Genomic DNA, 24,018 nt, shown 5'->3' with positions numbered 1-24,018 from the left:
TGTTGGCGACATTCACGGAACAGCTACAGATGCGTCAAGCACCACTTCTGGGCTCAAGAAACAGGCATTGACCGGTAGGACCACATGGTGATGCAGGTCTGGGACAACGAGCAGTGCATGCAGATCTTTTGGATGGCCACATTCCTAGATGTATGTGCCAAGCTCACCGCAGCTCTCCGGCATAGGGACACCAGTATGAGAGTTGTTTTGACTGTGGAGAAGCAAGTGGCGATCACACACTGGAAATCTGCAATGCTATATTGCTACTGGTAAGCAGGAAACCACTTTGGAGTTGGAAAATCCACACTGGCAGCCATTGTCATGACAGCATTAGGGCCATTAATCTTGTGCTACACAGGACTGTGAGCCTTGGCAATGTTCAGGAAATAATGGATGGATCTGCAGCAAAAGGATTCCCAAACTGCAGTGAGGCAACAGACAACATGCATATAGAATCACAGTAATATAGGGCTGGAAGGGATCTTGAGATGTCACTAAGTCCCTACACGGTAGCCGGACCAATTAAACCTAGACCATCCCTGACAGGTGTTTGTCTAAACTGTTTTTAAAAACTTTCAATGATGGGAACCCTGCAACCTCCCTTGGAAGCCTATTTCAGGTTTAACTACCTCTGGAACATTCTTCCTAATATCTAATCTAAATCTCCCTTGCTGCAGATTAAACCCATTACTTCTTGACATGCCTTCTGTGGACATGAACAATTGACCAGTGTTCTCTTTGTAACAGACCTTAACATATTTGAAGACTTATCAGCTCCCCACTCAGTCTTCCTTTCTCAAGACTTCAGTCAATATGTGATCCACTATAACCCCCCGATCCTTTTCAGGAGCAACCACCACCTAGCCAATTATTCTCCATTTTGTAGTTATACAGTTGATTTTTCCTTCCTAAGTGAAGTACTTTGCACTTGTCTTTATTCAACTTCATACTGATTTCAGATCAACTCTCCAATTTATCAAGGTCATTTTGGCACAAGTGCACCTTGTCACACAGAGTACATTGACAGAAAAGGCTACTTTCCTATGGTTATGCAAGCACTGGTGGATTACCAGGGACACTTCACCAACATCAATGTGGGCTGGTCAGGGAACATCCACGAGTCTCACATCTTTAAGAACGCGGGACTGTTCAGGAAGCTGCAAACAGGGACATTCTTCCCCGATGAGCGGATGACCACTAACAATATTGAAACGCCAGTACTGACTCTGTGGGACCCAGCCTATTCTCTGCTCCCCTGGCTCACGAAGCCGTACATCGGCCACCTCAGAAGCAAAAAGGAGGGATTCAACTACCAGCTCAGCAGGTGCAAAATGACTGTTGAATGTGCTTTTGATATACTGAAGAACACTGGTGCTGTTTACTTACTAGATTGGATCTCAGTGAAAAAAATATCCTAAGGGTTATAACCATGTTGTGTCCTGCATATCATCTGTGAGGCAAGGGGGGAAAAGCGGACGCTAGGGTGGAAGCAGAGCAGCTGTCTGCTGAGTTTGAAGAGCCAGACCCAAGGGCTATTACAAGAGCCCTGCATGGAACTATGCGGTTGAGAGAGGCATCAGAAGAGCACTTTAATTGTCAGCCACAGTCATGTTCTGTGCTGGAGCCTTCTCTGGGCCTGGAGCTTTGAGTGATGTTAAGAACTTTGTAGTGTCCGCTGTACATTTATAAATGTGAATCTTTTCCTTCTGAAGTTATGAATTATGTGGTGCTTGGATTACATTTAAAAGTACTGTTTGCTTTGACTCCCACTATGTATTCTGCAATATTTGCTGTGAACTAATAAAGATAATTTGATTTTCCAAAAATAGAACTTTATTGAGCAGGAAAAAGTAACATGCAAAGAACCACAGGCAATGTTACACACATTTTTAATATAACAGGGGAAAACTTAAAGGAAGTAAACCATTTACGTCCATTTGAGTAAACAAATGTCATCTGTTGTGGCTATACATACACTGACCTGTGAGAACCATGGTTGGTGTATGTGAAGCTGTGGTCTTCCTTGCTGCCCCTCTTCCCCAAGCGTGGAGTGATAGGGGTAATGATATGCCCCAGGATGCCACGTGGTATGTTGGGGGTGCAGGGAGTGGTAACCATGAATTCTCCAAGTACTAGAAAAGGTGGTGAGTGCAAGAATTCTGTATATGTAGGTCAGTCAGGCTCTGCAGCCTTTGGGTTCATCCTGGTACATTTCACACTCCTTGTCTTACTGGGATTCCGGGGACCTTTTTCCTGTCCTCTGTCTTTCTCCACACTGTTGGCCATATTGGCCCTCCAAGCCCTTTGTTCAAGATCCAATGCAGCACTGTCTTGCAGGATCTCACAGATTGTGTCCTCACTCATCCTCTTTTTTCTCCTCCTCAGCAGAGTCTGGCATGCTGCGAGCGTGGAGGGGGCACCCCTCTCGGCTGGGGCACCAGAAGCTGCTGATAAAAACAGACAGATCGATGTACCATTAGATTTACAGTCACAACAGAAAGGAAAAAAGTTTCAAAAATTCCCTCCCCTTATTCCAGTCAATACTTTTTAAAAGAAATGCTTATATACACATTGCCTTTGGAGCACTTCAGCACAACATCGCTCTCCAGCCCCAGCCATGGTAAGTATGAGCTGCCGGGAGGAGGCGGGGAAATGGAACCTGTTGCATGAAGCTATAAAATTTCTCTCTGCATGTCATGGGTAGGGACGTCAGGTAATGGCACTGAACACTGGCACTGTTTTCCATAGGCAGAGGTGATTTTAGCGGATATCTCACTCCTGAGGGTCACAAAGGCACAGAGAACACAACTGCTATAGGCACACCGAGGCTGCCTGGCCCCAGAGGCCACGAGCCTATCTACTGCAGTAGTGCTAGCCCAACTCTTCGCAGAATGGAACGGGAAAACCTCCTGCCATGGGGGGAAAAAAATCAGGCTGTCCTCCCTAGAAACCTTTGAGAAAGGACTGCAAAGCATTGCGAGTAGTGTCACTGAGACCTCTCAGGAGGGTGCAAGGGAAATCCCAATGCACATCATCAACGTGTTCTGTGGGCCCCCGCCTCCCAACTAAACCAACAGGCAATGAGAAGCAGATGCCAACTCTGCCTCTGTACCCCTGCCTCATCTCCCACAAGTCATACAATGATAAGTCCTATACCTGTGTCTTGTGAACTTAGAGATGGGCCAGTCACCATCTTTAAACGTAAAGGTTGTAAGAAAAAGTGCATGCACACACTTACCTTACCTCCCCCTTTTTCAGGCTCATCTGTGCTTGCCTGGTGGAATGGACTAGATGGTGAAAAAGTCTCAAACAGGTCCTGTCTTGGGGTATGGCAGGATTCCCCCACCACATCTCCCCCCTCCTTCTCACTGTTTGCAGCAGGGGTCTCGGTCTCAGGCTCCTCCAAGGTATCCACAGTGCTGTACGGATCTCCGCCAAGCCTGGCATACAGTTCTGTGTACAAATGGCAGGTCTGTGGCAAAGAACCAGATCTATTTTTGCACTCCCTAGTCTTCTGTTATGCCTGGAGCAGTTCCTTCGCTCTCACACAGCACTGCTGCTGATCCCCTGCCGTACCCCTTTGTCTGTGTCCCCCAGGCCATCTGCTCACAGAGGTCCGTGTTTTTACTTCTGGTCTGCAGCTGTGCTTGCACAGCATCTTCTCCCCACAAGCCCTGGAGATCCAGTAATTCCCTGTCTACTCCAAGCAAGAGCATACCCAGTACCTGTCTGCACGCATGAAGCCGGCATGATCAGTTGGGCAGCTGCACAAAACAAAGGCGAAGTGCTAGGTATGCTCGACAAGGTGGGCAATCAGGAAAAGACATTTCAGGCACACACGAAGGAGCAAGGGACTGGCCTCTGGTTTCTGTGGTCTCTGGGCAGTGGAGTTTAAAATTATGACCAGAGCAGTCACTGTCTCAGGGAATGGGCGGTGTGGGACAAGCTGCTGGAGGACTGCTATGGTTGACACAGGTCATGCAGTGTCTACACTTACACTACATTAACCTCAGTTGGTCAACCATGTCTCTATGCTGTTCGAGGGGGGTGGTTCAATCTACCATGTCACTGTACCGGGGTATTTACACTGTCCGGAAAAAAATGTGAGTGTAGTGTATTCTGTAGCTTGTAATGAGGTATGTAACCTTCTATATTAGTAGTACCCAAACTGCAACACAGAGAGCAGCATTAGCAACCTGTTAACTACCTAGAGGACATTGCTAATTCATATATAAATTCACAATTTCTAGTCATGTGGAAGGAAAATAAATTGTAGGAAAATTATTCAAGTGGTAAGTTCGGCCTCAATCTGTAGTTATAGGAAGTGCTTTACTAAGCCTCCAGAGCCACACTTTAGTCATTAAATATATTTTCTGCTTATAAGCCCTCCATTAAACTTGGATAAATAATTCTAGTAATTTGAACACACTAGCTGAACAGGTCCAAGTAGTATAGTAGGTTAGTTAATGCATTTAGGCCTGATACAATGAGGTGCTAAGTGCAATGCTTTACAAAGCTGGGACATAACCATTTGTTTTTTGAACACGTAGGTAGAAATCACTATTCAGCCACAAGCAAAATGAGTTTAGCAGTCAAATTCAAGTACGCTGTGGACACTTACTCACATCACAAGACCACCACACTAGCCAGCACAATGAACAGCCTCTGCTCAAGCCAATCTCAAATCTAATAATCAGGACAGGATGGAGGTGCTCTGGAAATTAACTGTGAGGCTTGTACCATGCCTAGTTTTACCCAGTGCTATTCATCCCTCATTTCATTGGGCACTAAATTCACACAAAATATGTAAAAGACTATAGAATTTTAGAAGACAAATGAGTCTATAAAATGATAAATTAGAAGGAAAAAATTCTCTCAACTTGCATAATTACAGGCTATTGTTCCAGAAAAATTAAACATAGAAATCCTGAAGCTATGTACTACAGTGAAATCACATTCAATACTTTCAAAACAGACACAATTTCTCAAAAAAACTTCCCCAAACTGTAAGGTGAGATCAGACATTACTCCTGAGGAAATTCTGTGCCAAAAAATTAAAAATTCAACAAAATTCTGCGTATTTTATTTGTTAATCAATAAATGCGGAGGCTCCAGCATGGCAGTCAGAAGCACAGGCCATTGGCTGCACAGAGATGGGAAATCACTCTGCAGCCAACCCCCACCCCCAAGAGACACGGACTTGACAGTGACGCTGCACCCGACCCTGACACAATGCAAAGGCTGGGCACCTCAGGGCCCTGCCCCTCTATGCCAGGAGTACCAAGATAGAGAGTGATAGGGACAGAGTCTTGCACACCAAGCCCTGGTCACCGATCCAGATGTGGGGCAAACAGGCTCAGCCGGTCAGGATCCAAATGTGGAGAGGCTTAGTGGGGGGGGATCCAGGTGTGGGGTGAGAGGGTTCTGTGTGGGGCAATCTGTGTGCGCGTGGCTCAGTAGTGGGTCCAGGTGCAGAGGGGTCTGGATGCACAGGGGCTTGTTGTGGAGTTCCATTTACTGGGGGAAATGGGACTCTGCAGGGGGATTCAGGTGAAGGTGGTTGGGAATCAGCTAGGGGGAGGGGAGGGGTCAGTGTGGGAGGCTCAGTGGAGGAGCATACATAGAGCAAGAACAATTCTGTTCTTTTTTGCTGAAATATAAAAATTGAAATACTTACATAGGACAGTAAAAAACATTGTGCATTTTATTAAAATCACATGATATGGTTTATTACATTTGTACAAGAGTATGTTCAAAGACTGAAACTTCAGAGAAAGCAATCGTCTGCTGAATGTATGATTTAAAGGTAAAACAAGCATAAAAATGTCAAGGTATTTGCTTAAAATCACAAAACTCTCTCCTACTACAGTAACCTAATCCACCTCAAATTCAAGTCTTTAGAACTGCTCTCCATGTGCTATAGAACAAAATTCACCAAATGCCTGTTATCCAAGCAATCAGGACCCAATTAAATCTACTCAGCACTGCCCAGATTAGCCTGTATTCTCCAACAGTCATGTAACCTCTCCCATTAGATAAATATCTACAAGTTCAGTTGAGATTTATTATTGGCTGACATTCTTAGTTTATACTGAATTGTGATCTCCCCTAAGAATGACCATGAACAAGAAGATATTTCACAAAAACCCACTTTGAAACTATACTAAATTCAGAGAATATCAAATAAATATTTTAATGTACAGCATTTGAATATCACCAGGGATGAGGAGAGGGAGAAATGAGGGAAAGCATTATATGACAGGATGGCTACTGGATGCCACGCTGTAAGTCCACTGGAAATGTTCATGAACAAGCTAAAACCTTTTTATGGCATTGACTGGGTTTTGCACAAATCAGTTGAATTTGTCCAATAAGCCATACGCAACTTAATCCAGACTGTCCAAAGAAAAATTCAAAGTAGCAATATTTTAAGAACTAGGTATTATTTCCAAGACAAAATTCCCAGTGTTGAGTCCCAACTAAGCACTTTGTTTACAAAAATTCAGTAATGTGTTCCACTGCAAATAAAAGATTAATAAATACATATACCACACATACTTTAAATGTCCTTAAGAAAACTAAAAATACAAGTATGTCTTGATCAGATAATTTTGGGGTAAATTTCCTTTGGCCACCCATCCCATGTCTACCTCCAGCACTAGATTAACTGTTGCTCTATTTGTGGCAAATAGTTAGTATTCTTTAGAGGCTCCACAAAAGCAAACACAAGACAAACAACTGGTGCATTCCAGATGCAAAATCCACTGCATTAACAAGTCAAACTGGAAGAAAATGACACCACTGTTTAGGAAGCATGTCTTGCCTGGTCAGCACTCTCTTGAGCTGAAAGGAGGTGTCCATGACTGCAATGCAAAACACCTTGTGGAAAATCCCATATTTGGCTTAATATTTTCAGGGTACATCAGAAGTGTTTGCATCAGTAGTTCTTCCAAAGTCTCAATTCCCTACCACAACAATGAAGACACAGAAAAGGGTGTGCAAAGACCCAATCACTCCATGTTGCATCAGCGTAACCAAAGTAATTCTTTTAAAGTGATTCAGTTAAGTCGTTGCAACTTGGTGCATGGGCATCCTAAAAATCAATGTAGATGTGTCTTTATGTAGTTTAGTTTGTTCCTATAAATTTAGTTTTAAGCTAGTAAGTATGTCCACATTGGCGTTTGCACCAGTTTAGTGAAACCAATGCAAGTTTGAGTGCTGATGAGCACTAAGATTTGCAGCTACAAAATGCTAACAAATATCCTTATACATAGTATTGCTAAAAGAAAAGAGTACTTGTGGCACCTTAGAGACTAACCAATTTATTTGAGCATAAGCTTTCGTGAGCTACAGCTCACTTCATCGGATGCATACCGTGGAAACTGCAGCAGACTTTATATATACACAGAGAATATGAAACAATACCTCCTCCCACCCCACTGTCCTGCTGGTAATAGCTTATCTAAAGTGATCATCAGGTTGGGCCATTTCCAGCACAAATCCAGGTTTTCTCACCCTCCACCCCCCCACACAAATTCACTCTCCTGCTGGTGATAGCCCATCCAAAGTGACAACTCTTTACTTTTTACTCTTTACACAATGTGCATGATAATCAAGTTGGGCCATTTCCTGCACAAATCCAGGTTAGTATTGCTAATGCACCAATTGAGAGAGGTATGAAAGAGCTAAGTGTTTCAAAGCTTTAGTACCTTCCTAACCTGGTACAGAATTACAACTCATCTCCAGTCAAGACTATCGCTAACTACGTTCAAAATGACCACAGAGCTGTGTACATAACAAGGTTCTGCCGACTGTATTATTTAAACAGGTGTTTTTAAAAAGTGTTGTTGAATTTAACTATTGTGGAACTTCCACTGGAAAACAATGTAGAGAACAAAACGAGTTACAGTCATCTTTGGCATTTTCAGTAGTACAGCATGTCCTTACAAGTAAAGCAGCATGTAGCCAAAGGTGATTCTGTACAACAACAAAAAGATAACAAGACAACCAATTGCTGTACAGCAACTTACCATAATTTATACTGGTCATTACCACGTTTAAAGAAAGCCAAAAAGATTTACTTTCATCTTAAATACTTATTCTCATCTTGTGCATTAAGCATTCATACTCCTTGGAAAAGAACTTTAGGGCCGAAAGACTCTCTTGTGCAGGTGCTACTGTGTTCACAATTTATTGTACCTGCCTTTTAGCACCCAGAAGTAGCTGTGCACACAAATCCCACCATATAGATAGAGCTAAGCACCTGATTTTGCACACAAAAATCCACACAGGCCGAGGGTCCATTTAAAAATCAAAAGCATGAATCAACTTCAGTTTGCTTTTCCCAACAGATTGTCACATGCTTGATCACAAACAGAAGTTACTCTCACCAGTGGAGGATCAGAGTTCCCCCCACCCTTTGTTTCCAGATGCCACTGTTTTTTCAGTATGTATTTGCAAAGAATTTCCCTGCCAACAACAGCTATCCCTACTATATCCATTCATGAAAGAGCACTCTTTCAATTTAGACCAGGATGTACTTAAATTCACTTAGCAACAGTGGCATGTACTATTATAAAGAGAACAGATACAAGGTGAAATATTAACAGGAACCAAGAAGCCTAAAAAAAATATTTGTTTTGGCTTTTTAAAATGTGTTTTAGCTTGTGTGGCTGAAAAATAATATATATTTTGAATATATAAAACCTAAAAATAATGCAAAAGAGGACAACACAATTTTTTTAAAAAACAACAGAAAGCAGTAATATAGTGAAACAATACAGCAATTTTTCATACAGTATTCATAATTACTTTATTATACCATGAAAAGGTAATCAGAATCTGAATGAGCCAATAACCTTGGGTTGCTCACTCTTAACTCCTTTACATCATTATTAACTATAAAACATAGGCTGGCTGGGTATTCCAGCTCTAATTACAATATTCTAATATTAAACATGCAGTTTAGAGACATTCCTCCTCATACTTACAGTCAAACACACACACCAAGATTACCTAAAAGCATTCAATTATTCAGTGGGAACTTCTGTATAAAAATCTATTCCCTACTCTAACCTCCAAGGAATAGCTTTCTTATCAGGCAAGGGAAATCTGATTTTTGGCTCCTTTGTTAGATTTCAACAAGAAATGGAGCAAATACAGTATGTTTTGACTGCTTGTAAAAGTAAATTCTGCAGGGAATTGTTACTATATCTGATTTAAGGAAAGGGGTTTGTTTGTTTTTTTGGTGGGTCTGTTGGTTTTTTTTTTTTTTTTACTGCCTGAGGTTTATAGCCTCTTGCATTTTGGCTCAATCACTTTTATACTGTCTTGTAATACAACCACCTGCTGCGGAAACTCTTAGTCATCAGTGACAGACTAAAACCAAAAATCTTCACATTGTGGATAAATTCAAATAAAGGAGTTCTCAGGTCCATCATGCGCTTGGGGAAAAATATCTACTCTCTGCTGGGTTTCTACACTTTTCAAAGTGACAGTACCTATGAAAAAAGATGAGCTGACAACAACAAAGAAGCTGTGAACTTTCTCAGGGTCAAAGGAAGTAACATGCTGGTCCTATTTTAAGTAAATATATAATTTTCCTAGAACTGATTAGGGAGGTTTTAGTCCCCTAATCTAATCAGGAACAAAAGAATCCACAGCCACAACTTCAATACCAGATGGAGTAACCTCTGGCTGCTATCATTTTACCAGCTAGATGAATCATGGGAGAGACGATAATGTTTAATTTAGTAGCTAAAATACACCCCGCAAACCAAAGGCCAAAACCTTCCACACAAGAGGGGGAAAAATATACCACTGATTTAGTGTTATAAACGCTAACAATGCCTTCATTTTTAACATTCTTGCAGAGTATTTAATTTTCCAGACTTCAGGTGCTGCTTTAGGTGTAACATGTAATATTTCTGAAAAACTGCAACTTTACTTCTCAGAGTATTCTGATCTCTACAAAAAAAAGGCGTCTAATTGTTTGACAAAGCGATCACTATGTCAAACTAGGGCTATCTTTTGGTTGTTTTAGTAAAGCATATAAATCTGCAACAGACTAATTTAAAATAAAGCTCTGCATTATTAGGTAGAAATGCTGCAGCAGACCTAGATTAGGATTAGCTAGTTTTGAAAAATTGTGTTTCCCTTCCCTGTCAGTTAGCATAGTAGACCTTACCTTACTTTTGAAAAAGGAACATGAAAATCTGAAGATATCTAAAGTCTAGGAATTATTAAAACAGTTCAGGTTTGCTGGAGAACTTTAGATTGTTGCCTCTGAATTATACCCATTTTCACAGAAGAGCTTAATCGCACTGAATCATTCCTCTGAAATTTGCACTGTTATTTCCCCCTTGAGGAACTGTGCAGTCGCATTGCTAATGCGAAATTTACAGCCCTCATTTCCCCCATGCTTTTGCTAACAGTAGGAAAAGCCAGAATTCTAACCCTGTTGTCATATGAGAAACATATAGTTATAATAAACAAAATTCACAGATCACAGTCAAATATTATTTATGCCAGTAACCAAATGTTTGTGCAATCATGGGGCTTTTTGTTGGCAGAGCTGCATAAAAGTTTCCTAAAGAAGCCCAGCTTGTTTTAATCATTTACATTTTTCAACATTACTTGTTCTTGCTTTGCATTCAAAGGTCAAAACTCAAACTGCTACCTCAGGCAAACTTGGGAACAAATACGAATTGTTGTGAGCTCTCTCAGTGAGAATTTAACATTTACTATCATTCAACCTCTGTTACAAAAGGATTCACTGATAAACTTTCAAACGGACATAAAAGGGCAAAGATAAATGAGATTCAGTTCACACTACCGTTTGTGTGTTACATATGAGTCCAACACAGTTTTCCTGATCAGCATCAATATTTGCCTTAAGATTCACATTATAAAACAGTGTTGCAGGTTTCATAAATGTCAGGAAATACTAGAATGTTTGTCTTTAGGCTAGTGTGGCTTGCAGAGTTCGGGGGGGTCTCATCCATGCTGGCCAGGGAACTATATTAGAACCTTAAAACATGGTTATTCGACTGTGGCATGGTTGTAACCTTATTGAGACTCCAGATCACACACTATAGCAAAAAAAAAATTATATGGAATTTTGAATATGTATATTCCTAGAAAGACTTTCAAACAAGCAATATTTGGTGTTTCAGAAGCAGCAGGAAAACCTGGTGAAGAGCTGACAATGATTTTTAAGAAAGGAAAAATTAACTTAGAAAAAACACAACCATCTTTCTCAAGAGGAAGGGGTTGGAATGTAGGTTTTCTAGAGTATGAAACAAACTAAACAAGAATGCAGCCACTCAAGGTTTAGGAAATATAAGCAAAGTTCTTACTGAGAATGGATAACTTAACACAAGTGGATCTTAAGTGCACTGAACATTTTGAATACATAGCTTGGTAACAGTATCAGAGATTATTTTGACCTAGTATTTATTGAAGAGCAGTTTACCATGTAAGGGACTATTCTTTAAACTTGTGGGGCTCAAAACAAGTTAAGGACTTAGAACACTGCTGCTTCTATCACATGTTTTAAAGTTAGTAGATAACTTGATAGGTCACAGAGTAGCAGCTGTGTTAGTCTGTATTCACAAAAAGAAAAGGAGGACTTGTGGCACCTTAAAGACTAACTAATTTATTTGAGCATAAGCTTTTGTGAGCTACAGCTCACTTCATCCGATGCGCAAATACAGTTCTGAATACTGTAAAAAGCATTATCCGGAGGCTTTTGACAAATAGTTCATCAAAACATGCAGGCCACATTATTTTATTTTTTAAACAGACCAATACATTTTATTGCTTGTATGGAATATTGGTGCAAATAACTGACCCTGGTTCAACCTCTGGTTACCCAGCACATTTACACATCAGTGTTGAAGATTAAACAGTGGCCCTATATAGGGCTTTACGTCCCAGATATAACAAGTTTCACTAATTTTAGTTCTTCTTATAATTACTGCAGAACTATCCATTTTCCTGCTTCGTCGTCGTAAGGGTACATCTTCACTGAAGGTCTACAAACCTGTATCTGAGTTACTGTGTCATCACTGGTACTGCACCCACCTATGAGGTTACCAGCAGAGTGAAAACTTCATTCAGCATTTAGCCTATAGCCTCAGATGAGCCAGCTGTGGAGTTGCAATTTGGTAAGCTCTACCTTAGCAGCTGCCTCTTGGGAATTAAGGCCTGGCTGGTGTCCCAGCATAGAGTCAATTCCACCTGTACCTTCCTCTTTCTGCTTAAAAGGCTCAATATGCAAGGTTCTCAGATCCTCTACTGATTTCCCTTTAGGGGAATACCAATATTTCCCCTTAGAGAAATATTGCAAATACAAGCTCCCAAGTTGATTTTCATCCATTTTTTCCAGTGATTAACCAGCTCATTTTCCTCCTTGTATTTTCCCTCACCCGAAATAAACAGAAAATAATAAATTGTAAGCTTGTACTTTGCTCCTTCACTTTTGAATCTGTTAGGGTTTGTTCAGCAAGTGTTTGGAGTGTGAACCTCAGTTCGCTGATATTGGGGTGCAACTCCTGCAGCAACTATGCCACTGTGGCATAATGGGGAGTACCCAGACCAGTAAGGGGTCCTGTCACCACCTGCCCTGTAAATCTTAGTGGCCTTTGTGCTGTGCATGTATGGTTCATTTCCCTAGTAGCCAGCCTACAAGCATCAGGTCTCACTCTGGCTCTCACAAACTAGTTACTCCTTGCAGGGTGACACCAACAGCCCTTTCAGTCCCAAGTCTCTCCAAATACGTCCTCCCCGAGTTCTTAATTACCAGAGACTTGGACCGTTTCCCTCTGGTTCATCACCTGCAAAGATGTAAAACCCACTCCTGAGATATCAGCCTACTTTGGCCCCCACCCTCCATAATTTACACACCAGAGACCTGCTTGGGGGGGGGGGGGGAAATAAATTTTTTTAAAAAAAGTTTACTAGAAAAATCAGATTCACAAATAAAAATAGTAAGGGAAATAAAAATATATACAGGTTACAGAGAAACCCAAAAACACAGCCTCAGGTTTTATGCTCTCTTATTAGATAAAATCCCTTTTCTAATGCAAGTTATCTATTGCCTTAAGTCAATTTCTCAGCATACCCCTGAGCTACAGGAGGGAGACTGAGCCTTCAATCATGAGGCTGTCCCTCAAGGTCTAGATTAAAAAAAAAAAAAAGCTTAAATCAGTCCCAAGCCTGTTTTTAAAAGGCTGTTCCCCCCCACTCAGTCCATGGTGACTTGTTTATTCAGAGTGGGGAAATTCCCTCTTGACTTGATAGCAGGGGTATCTCAAATGTATTTCCATTAACTCTGTTGGTCCATCATAGTATTTTCCTGGGCAGGACGCTGAATCATTATTTGAAGCTGGTTTCACGTGAACACCTGGCTGGAGTTGCCTGTTCTCGCTAACTACTCAACACCCTTTTCTGAGGTGTAGTAGTAGAGATTATGAACACAGTTTTCTACATACACAAACATACAGATTCATAACCACAGTCTATATACATCTTATGATGGCAACGAAGTTCAGAACATTACAAGGGTTCATAAAAGACCTTACTTGACATACATTGGAACCTCGCTCGAACGCGCAACTATATAGCACGAATTCACATATAACACGGTCACGGCCATGGATCCCAAATTTAATTACTTTAATTGCAATTCATTTTAACCCGGTCTCCACGTTAACGTGGTACCACGCATGGATCCCAAATCCCACGTTCTAGGGACAGTCCGGTGTACTTTTATAGTTCAGTAATACAGTATACAATCAGTTGCTTTAACTGCTTGTTTTGGGGGTTTAAATCTTTTGTCCTCCGCTTGAGGTATCTGGACCATCACTAAAAGAAAAGAAATACTTGTGGCACCTTAGAGACTAACAAATTTATTTGAGCATAAGCTTTCATGTCACTTCATCAAATGCATCCGATGTAGCTCATGAAAGCTTATGCTCAAATAAATTTCTTAGTCTCTAAGGTGCCACAAGTACTCCTTTTCTTTTTGCGAATACAGACTAACACGGCTGCTACTCTGAAACTGGACCATCACTGTCGCACAGGCCAGCCGAACAGGGTTTACAGCACCAAACTTAGGTGAGAAGACTGTGTGTGTGAATGGAAGGGAAAATAGGAACACCACATTTGTAAAAGCCCTTAGTATTTTGGTGAACATTCATTATTTCTCCAAAATGTTAATGGACCGTAGCCTCACTACACATTCAGCTCTACCACCTGCATTTTCACCCTATTTGTTATCAGCTAATTGGGTCTGAGATAAAGGCACCACATTAGATGTATGTATAAACTGATTTCACACGTTTGCTTTTACTGACTGTTTTTCCTGCTTCCAATTCAGCCTACATACTCTTATAACCACAAACTGCTCTCAGTTCCAGGAACATTCTGCCAAATACAAGAACTAATGTGTGTTCGGACCTACCAAAAAAGATGGCTTAGGCCTGGTCTATTCTAAAAATTTAGGTCAATCCAGCTACATTGCTCAGGGTTGTGAAAAATACACACCCCTAATGACACAGTTAAACCGACCTAATTCCAAGTGTAGACAGCATTTAATTGATCTAATAATTCTGCTATGGATTTAGCTACCACCTCTCAAGAGAGGAGGATTACCTATGCCAACGGGAAAACTCCCATCAACATAGGTAATATGTACACAGGAATGCTACAGCGACAGGGCTGCAGCAGTGTAGACAAACCCTTAGTATAAAACATTCTGGGTTCACTGAAGCAGCAATGCATTGTCTGTGAGGGGCAACATATTTAACGCATGGTTTCTGACAAACCTCATATCCTTGTTGTATTGCCCCCATTTAAGAATTTACTAAAAGAACCCAAGCAAGTAATTTAACAGTAGACAGAGACAGGGTTTCTGCACACAAGATCATGCTATACATAAATCTACACAATCACTTTAGACCCTGAACAAAATCCATAATGAAATTAAGTTACTGAGTCAGATCCACAGCTGATGTAAACTAAGGTAACTCTACTGGGTTCATGGAGCAATGACAATTTACACCAGTTGAGGACTTGGCCCTTTTAATCCAAACTGCATACAGCCTCTACACTTTAAGGGTAGTGCATTCTCCATCTTTATACAGATATGGCTTTAAAGGATTCTTAAACAGTATAGAATATTTGCCTCAGTAGTAATTCATCCACAGTACAAACCACTGACCTCCTGTGACATTACAAAAATAGATAGTTCCTTCTGGATACTCATAAGCAACACAATAGCTAGCATAACCCTTTGACCCCAAAACAGGCAGGTTTATGAGAAGTCTATTAATACATGGCTTCTTGCTTTCTTTCCTCCCCTGGCACCCCAAACCAAAACAAAAGGTCTCTCACAAATGAGCTATTAGCTACTGATACTATGAAACAAAAGGCTGTCTTGTCCCATCACATGAATAAAAATGAGCAAGGAGGGGGTTAGAGGATCCACCAAGCAATTCTTTACAACCTCTAGTGTAGGATACTCTACACTGCAGAAGGAAGTCAATGCCTTCTGACATAACAGCTGTACACAGTTACATTAAATAAAATAAAAAACTAGTGCACATAATATACAAGCTATTCACTGAACTTTAGTGAAAGTTGAAAGAATAGTATCTTTAAAGATGCATAATTTAAGAACAAGTTGACTAGTTATACTAAAGCCAACAGCATAAAGAAGATATGCAAGTATTTGAGAAACAGTCACAGCTATTAAAAGTAAAACAAAAACACACTATCTACTATAAAAAACACACAAAGGAAGTGAGATAGATTACGTCAGCTCTTGCCTCAATTCATAAATCCTAACCACAAGACAAGAGAAATTTTAAACTGCCTTTCACTGGAAACTGCTTAAAGTGAATACATGCAGTTTAAGTCTTAAAATATGCTATTGAACAGCACTCGCTGATGCATCACTTTCAACAGCCACAGGGGGGAAAAAATGGTGTAATCCTAGTCAATTCTATCATGCAGCCAGATCAAATAACATTTCAAAAACTGGCTGCCAAGCACCCAGCCTGCCAGAGTACAATAAGCACTTGAGTGTGCTGGACTCAAAACCACCTTTCACTGCTCCCAGAGATCTTTATAACATAGTTTAAACACTACTAAATTACAGGGTTGGAAAAAAACAAAAAAGCTTTTAAATGTTGCTCCCACACAATTCTTCAACTTGCTGTAAAGCATCTAAAATGTCTGCCTTGTGCTATTTTACATGGCAATATATCTATTCAAACATGTGATTGCCTTTAAGAACAAAAATCTGACAAAAATGCAGATTGTGGTGCAAGTCTGGAACTAATTGCCTACAGATCAATGGCTTTACACTGAAATAACATTGCCCTGTCTGTAGGGTTTTAAATCCTATTTATTTTAATTTCGAGTTCCCAGAAGGAATCCTGTGCTAGAATGTAGAATATTTAAATTTAGACCCCATGAATTAAGGGTCACATTCCTGCTCTTAACTTTTACTTATTTTACAAGTCTTTTAAAAAAATCGGACTAATTTTAACTGAAAAATTAGTCTCCTTGTCAACTGCCATTTTCATTCATATACAATTAAAAAAGAATCCCATATGGCTGAAAGGAAGCCATCCAGTCACACAATACCCCATGCAGTGTAATGCCACATGTACTCAAGAAAGGCTTAAAAACGGATTGTAAAACAAAGTAGAGCTGGTTTCTTTCTCAAGAAACAGAAAGTGGTCAAGCAGGTCTCCCTGTCACTTCAACTAAGAACAGGGTTTGAGCAAACATTATAGAAGAACCTTACACCAATCCCTGTACCAATTAAAATATAGAAGGCATTCCAAGACACTTCTGCACCCTAGCAAGTGGAATGAAAGTGGATTTTCAACCAAGCAAGGAAACTTCAATCTTCACCTCACTTGCATAAAAATAATGTAGAATCAAAATGTTTGCTCTGCTTAGTTAACTTTGTTAGATTAAAAACATACAAAGCAAAACATTCACCTGAGAAAGGGGAACCTGTGGCCTTAAAGCACTCTGAACTTGCCTTCTGGGCCAACAAAAGCTATCACATCACATACCACGTCGATCCAACTTTCCTTGAAAACCTGGAATATCCGGAAGGGCAAAGATAAATGAATAAAGTCACGAGTTTCTCTATCCAGGTGTCTTCTGTTGTACAGTGAGAGTGATTTATTATCATCATTATTCTATTTTAAAACTAGTAGGGTGACCATCTCAACATTCTCCTCAGAATATAACTTCATTTTGTGTAGTGCCTTTCATGTACTGTTAACTATAGTTACGGAATTAAGTAGTGTGTAAACGCACCCTCTGGACTCACACCCATAACATGACCTGCAGCAGATCTGACTTCCTTCAACTGTAGCCCACTTACAGGAGTCAAAAAATGCAGCCTTAGCATCCAAGGACTTCAGCCAGGACAGGGTCCAAGGTTCCTGTCCATCTCAGGAGCCACACACGACAGTCCCCCCCGCCCCCCTTTGCGCTGCACACTCACCCAGCCAACCTTGGGCTTTAAGCTTTGCAGTTCCTGAAGGAGCCGGACAAACACAACTTGTCTGCAATCCTAGCAGCTGCTAAAGAATGACCCCTGCGGACTTTGTGTTTCTTCTCAGGAGCCTGCAGGACGGTGGCTGCTGCTGTGTCCAACAACATGCAGGACCATGCAAGGCCCATGGAGGAGAAGAGGGAGGGAAGGAAGGCAGGTAGGAAAGGGGGGCGATAGGGAGGGAAAGGAGGAAGGCAGGGGAGGGGGGGGAAGGAGAAATACACTTGGTGAACAAAAGGAGGCCCCCTCTTCTTTACTGCAGAGTAGCTGGGCCAGGCGGAGGAGAGAGCAGCATTGCCCGAGCTGGAGCCTGCCCTGGGTGCACAGCCCGAAGCCCCCTGGCTTGCTGCAGTTGGCTCCCCTCAGCACATGTACACTGTACTGCTGCTCCCCCTCTCGCAGGCTCCGAGTCCTCAGCTGTTCGGCTGCAGACACTTCCACATGCCTCTGTGACCCCGTCTCTTTTCTTTTACCCAGACACCAGGAGGAGGAAAAAAAGAGACAGAAGCACAGCCTCCAAAAGACAACGGGCGGTGGAGAGGAAAACCCGGAGCGGAGTCCAGCAGCAACAGCTCTGGCCATGCACAGGCACATAGGGAGCAGGCTCAGGCTGCCTCTGCTGCTTATCCCTCCAGTGCAAATGACACCACGAAACAGGCTGAACACACACACATTCCAGTCCCAGGCAGTGTTTGAGGCTTGATGCCTAACCCTTCAATGCACAGACTCAGCTCTGTCTTTGGTGCCTGTCTTCTTCCTGGCCACACTCTCCACCTGCCTCTCTCTCACACACACACACACACACACACGACTCAGTTCTCCATGCTACTTGTGCTGCTCTCCATACATCTTTGGCCATATACAGGCTCACGCACGCACGCACCTCCACTCTCCTGCTGGCTGATGCTGTTGCCTATCCTTTCCCTCCTCCCCACTCAGCCCAGCCGGAACCGAGCTGTGTGATTGATGGCAGCTCTTTAATAGCGTGGTCAGCTAGAAAATGCATCTGCAAGCAAGATATTAAAGAGGCAAAGCATCCCCGGGAGTGATCAGCAGCTCACATCCTAGAGCTGCAGCCAGGAATATTAATGAAACAAACCCCCTTACATCTACAAATGCAGATCAAAACACAGGGGGTGGGAAAAAATGCAGATAAAAAAAATAAAGGGGTGGAGGGAAGCACACACAGAGCATTTGTTCCAATGATGGGTAAGAGAGAGGCGCCTCTCTGGTGTCACATTAGAGACATTTCTATACAAGGATTTTGTTGTAGTTTATTCAACCAGTAAGCCATTTTGTTAAAATCCTCTCCAACCCCCACTCCCCTTTTTTATGAGAGACTAAAACTACATCTGCTAAGCAAGGCACCTTTTAAATTTGATTTGATTGAAATTAATCTAATAATGAAGAAATAAATACACTCCTACCATGCGGCTTTAAAAAACGTGATACTTAGCTACCAGCTTCAAGTATCGCCCCTACTCCCGCTTAATGCAGTAATAATAAAATCTTGCAGCTGCCTGAAATGACCAACTTCATTTTGTAGTACAGCCCTTTAGATCTCGAGTTCAGAATAAAATGTACACCTACCAAAAAGAAGTTGTGTATGCAGTCCATGAATGGTGGCAATACACAATATCTTCTCTGTCAAATAAATAAAAGGCTTAGCTTTACAGTAATGATGTTTTATCTATAACTAAATGACTGACACATACACCTCAGTATTACTTTACAAGCCTCACACACCAAAAGAAACCAACATGTCAAACCAAAGTTCATGATTTTTTTTTGTATATCAAGTCCCCATGAATGTCAAGTATTGTCCCCGGCCTTGTTTTTCCCCCAGATATTGTACATTATGTTCTGATTTGTATTTTTATGGTAGGCATTTATATGGTGTTCATCACTGTAGTGTCCAAGTCTCTCTCAAGAGAAAGATGTACAACCTTATAATTTTAAATTCTGTCCTTGCTAGAAATAGCTGCCTAAACCACCAACACAGCTAATGTACAAATAGCGGATGAAGTATAACACCCTTGCCACCCTGAAAGGCTGCTGTGATCAATACAAATTGAAGGTGGTGTGTAGTGCAAGCTTGGCTCTGTTGCAAGATGCATTGTACATTAGCTTCTCAACAGGAGCCCATCCTAGGGGGAAATGTGCTGCTTCAAAATTAACTTCATAACCAAGTGGCTTTGTGATAGCTCAACACCTATCAGAGCTGAAATCAATCCACAAGTACAAAGCAACCACACTGCATTTATTCTCACTTCAATTTTCTGATCAAGTATGGCCTCATGCATGGCAAACCATGGAAAGTAGCTTATTTCTCCAGTGCCCACTTAAGAAAATGTTTGCTTTCAAATGACATCCAAAAGAGTTTTCTTGCAATAAGCTAACGCTAAGTTCCTTTTCCACGAAATATGTCCCATTTGGCTGGATTTTCAAAGGCACCTACGTGATTTAGGTGCAGGAGTCCAGATCACTTAGGCACCTTTGAAAATCCTTTCAGGCATTTTGAATTCAGTTTTCATGAAAGATGCCGAACAAAACAGAAATAACATGGTAAAGTGAGAGGCGCAAGATAGGACAATTGGGTTGTATTCCTGACTCAGCCACTGACTTACTGTGGGATCTTGGAACAAGTCTTAACCTCACCGTGCCACAATTACCCCATCTACAAAATGGGTCTAGTAATTTCCATTTGTACATCAGAGATCTTTGGGTAACAGGAGTTAACTACGTTCAAAGTATTAATAAGTTTCAAAAACTAACTGACCAATGCTCATAACATCCCTGTGAGCTAGGGAAGCATTATCTCAATTTTACAGATGGACAAATAAAACTGGATCATGTACAGTGATCAGAGCACTTACCTTCATGGCAATTCTGTTTCATTTGTGAAAAAACTGATCTGAGAATTAAACAACCCAAGCACTATTTTGTCGTAGGTGCTATCACTCTTCTTCATATTCCCCCAAACCCACTCTCTACTAGAGGCCAAAGGCCTTTATTCAATCTAGTTCTCTCAGCTGGCAGGGGCACAATATATTAAACCAGTCAAGAGATTGCTTTTCAAACTACAGTGTAAAAATTAAAGGGAGGAAATCTGCAAATGGGCAACAAGGATTTTAAAAGAATATACACAAGAACAGCTCACTCATTTATTTTTTTTTAAACATCACACTCATACATTAGACAAAATCACGAGAAAATATCCTGTGGGCAACAATCCTGCATTGGCCAGGAGGAGATGAACTAGATGACCAAAAAAATCTTTTCAGTCTGTAGTTTCTATGATTCACACAATAGATCATTTCCCATTTGCTGTCTTTGGTCCAGTCTGCATAATTTCCCAGTGTTGTGCAAAAGGAAGACAATTCCAATCCAAGCAAAATCCAGTCCGGATTTCACAGGAGTCTCCATTTATCAAAACAACGCTGTCATGTTGAGTACCATTAACAGATAATGAAAGGAGACAACGGATGCAGTTACAAGCAAAGCACTCCGAGTTCTACAGGCCTAAGCATGCAGCCAAGTGAGCTGACATCTGACTTTATTATAAGTATTATAATTAAATAGAATACCTAGTTTAAGTAACATTACGGTTGTGACACAAGCCAACAAAAGCTAGGAGATTCAAAGATAAGGCTTTGACAACCTGTCATTAACTCCTGCTATCGTATAAGTGTTGTCTTCTGTGTGTGTGTCACACACTACTTGAGTTAACTGGAAAGTCAGCCTTAACTTCCAGTTTCCCAACTTTTGCTGGTTTCTGTGGACACTAACATTGTATACTGCACCTATGTGCTTCAGCTTGTGAAAGATCAAGCACTTAACTGGGCAGAGTGACAAAGTGTATTTTTAAAGGGCTATAAAGGTGCTGCTTTCTAGACACACTTCATAGGACACAAATAATTCATAACCTCTTGTGAGAGCTTTACAAAATTTGAAAAACATGAAATACAGATATACCCCAGGCCACAAGATCTATAGTACAACTGCTTTCAAAATTCCTTCTGAGAGATTTAGCCATCATCAGGTATGCATAAATATTTCACCCACCCACCAGGCAAACTGCTCCGAAGAAGCTGCTTAAAACCTACCTGAAAAATATATACTTTGTCAGGCAAACTAATCATGAAAATACTTGATTTGATCGTGTAGATCACATAAGATAATTTTAATAATGCATTTTTAATCATCAAAAACTAAAATGTTCGCCATATAACATTTAAAAGCACTCTACACCTACACAGTCCAGTTTTTGCTTTTAAAAACAGGTTTTACACACTGTCTGGTTACTGTGAACTCTGCCAAGCAAAGTGTGTTAAGCCCGTTTTCAAGAATAACTTGATCTTGACTGTCTTCTAAAAGAAGGTTTAACTTTCTTTTGCCTGGCTCTCACGAAAGCTTATGCTCAAATAAATTTGTTAATCTCTAAGGTGCCACAAGTCCTCCTTTTCTTTTTGCAGATACAGACTAACACGGCTGCTACTCTGAAACCAAACATACCACAGTAAGTCCATGTTAAGCCGAACCTATTTTTGAAAATGGATTTAACTAATGTGGCTTTTTCGGGACTTTATCTACACCAGGCTCTCTTGCCAGGGTTTTTCCATTGTTCACACCGCTGCTGGTACTGCCCCAGTATTGTTGCAGGTCATCTCCCCCCCACCCCCACCCCCATTTTTTTTTGGCCAAAATTCTTACCTGTACAAATACTTGGTGCACCCCCAATGGTAGGAACAATAATTGGAAATCTATGGTTAAAAATAAGCCCAATATACAGCTAGCCTCAGGCTGAAAAATTACAAGACAAAAGCTACTCATTACAGCAGTTAACTGCAGACTTTTATGACCTCATCCAGATATGTAAACGGCTTGGCTACTAGTGCCAACAGATCCAAACCAAAGAAAGTGCATTAGACACCTCACTGTATCAGCATGCGTTTTGCAATGGGTGTTGAAAAGTCTGGCATTGTTTACTGTAGGAAGCAAACTCTTTTCAAACCTGTTTTTGTGAGCCAGAAGTGACCTACATTCTTCACCAGTGTTAATAATGGATCTTAGTATAAAGAGGGCTGAGTGTAGACGGTTTCATAGGTCTTGTTAAGAGCTAGGTATTGCTGTCTACATACTGAGCGAGTTTAGAGAATTTGAAGTGCCAGAAACTACCACAATCTTGTCTACACTAGCAATGCTGCCAGTGGAGCTGCACCAGTGGTGGTAAAAAGGACTGGAGGGGAGGGGAGGGGAGGGGAGAGGAGGGAGAATCCCAGGAGATGCCCTAGTGTAGACTCAGCCGCAGCATGCTGCGAACCTATATGCTATGATCTTGTTTACACTATAAAACAATATATCTATGGGCAATCTACTTTCAACAGTATCGTCAGCCTTACAAAGTTTCAGCTGTGGTCTCTCCTAGGCCATAGCACAAATGGGGAGATGCTAAAACATGATCAGAGTCCCATCTCTGGTACAAGATGGAAGGGTGTTTTGGCTAGATCTCTAACAGGACTCCTTGTACGGCAGAGGCAGTTCCTAAACCAGCACGCTAAAATACCTGTGTTTTTGTTTTGTTTTAAATGTGGTGCAGAGCAGCCAATTTTTAGATAAGCCATTTTTCTACCTCCCTAGAATTCCCAGACAGCACCTGTGTTCATTATGGATTATGAGCCTCCACAATTCCATTTTTTTAAAAGCTCTCAATTATGTGGGGAAGAGACCACCTGTTAAACCACTCACTCCCTTACATTCCTACAGTTTAAAAATAACTGAAGTTTTTTAAAATTTCAGCTTTTGAATAGGGAAAAAATACCTCTCACTTTGGATTTATACATTTGAACATCCAGTACAAAAACCCTGAAAGTAACCATTAATTTTGACACCACATTGATGCCCTGAGAAAGAAGGCCTTACCAGACAGGTAGAAATCCCAGAACCTCAAGTGAATCCTAATCTCATTGTCAGCCAATTAGACTATTCTGTTCCTCAACATTCCAAGCACTCATCTTGCCATAACTGTCACCTGCTGTGTGGAGTGCTGAGAATGTGATTTTACATCATCTCCTAACTCAGAGGACGGAAAGACACAGGAAAAACGCAACTTAAAACATTTTGCAATAGCAATAGTGATCATGGATCAGTATTTACCTGTCAGCTAACAGGCAAAGTGCTGTTACCTTTGGCTTAAGGACCTGTAAGAAGTATTGAAACAATTACCAATGTATAGACTATGTACAAAGAACACTGAGGGCAGTCTGGTACATCAGTTCCACCTGAGTGACTGAAATCTCCACAGGAAGGAGGAGAAGACAAAGTTCTTTCACCGAAGAGCTTATGGATACGGACAAGGTATCTTACATACTACAGGTTGAACCTCTCTAGTCCAGCACCTTAAGGACCAGTGCCGAACCAGAGAATTTGCCAAA

The 24,018-nt window shown here is 41.1% G+C and overlaps 1 protein-coding gene across 4 annotated transcripts in view; it reads right to left on the bottom strand.

Annotated features, from left to right (window-relative positions):
* The window catches only part of RERE (arginine-glutamic acid dipeptide repeats), a 401,076-nt gene that overhangs the window by 302,470 nt on the left and 74,588 nt on the right, over nucleotides 1-24,018 (bottom strand). For 2 of the 4 annotated variants that reach the window (XM_075121004.1, XM_048824558.2), the window contains exon 1: nucleotides 17,534-18,045. The exons of 1 other annotated variant lie outside the window; for it this stretch is intronic. The gene's annotated coding sequence lies outside the window, so the exon portion shown is untranslated. Of the gene's footprint in view, nucleotides 1-17,533; nucleotides 18,047-24,018 lie in introns of those variants that run through there. One more of the 4 variants, XM_075121006.1, reaches the window with a different exon arrangement.

This window comes from Caretta caretta, chromosome 18 (genome assembly GCF_965140235.1).
Source record: "Caretta caretta isolate rCarCar2 chromosome 18, rCarCar1.hap1, whole genome shotgun sequence".
Taxonomy (NCBI): Eukaryota; Metazoa; Chordata; order Testudines; family Cheloniidae; genus Caretta; species Caretta caretta.
Note: the sequence above shows the minus strand (reverse complement) of the source record. Positions and strands in the feature narration are given on the sequence as shown.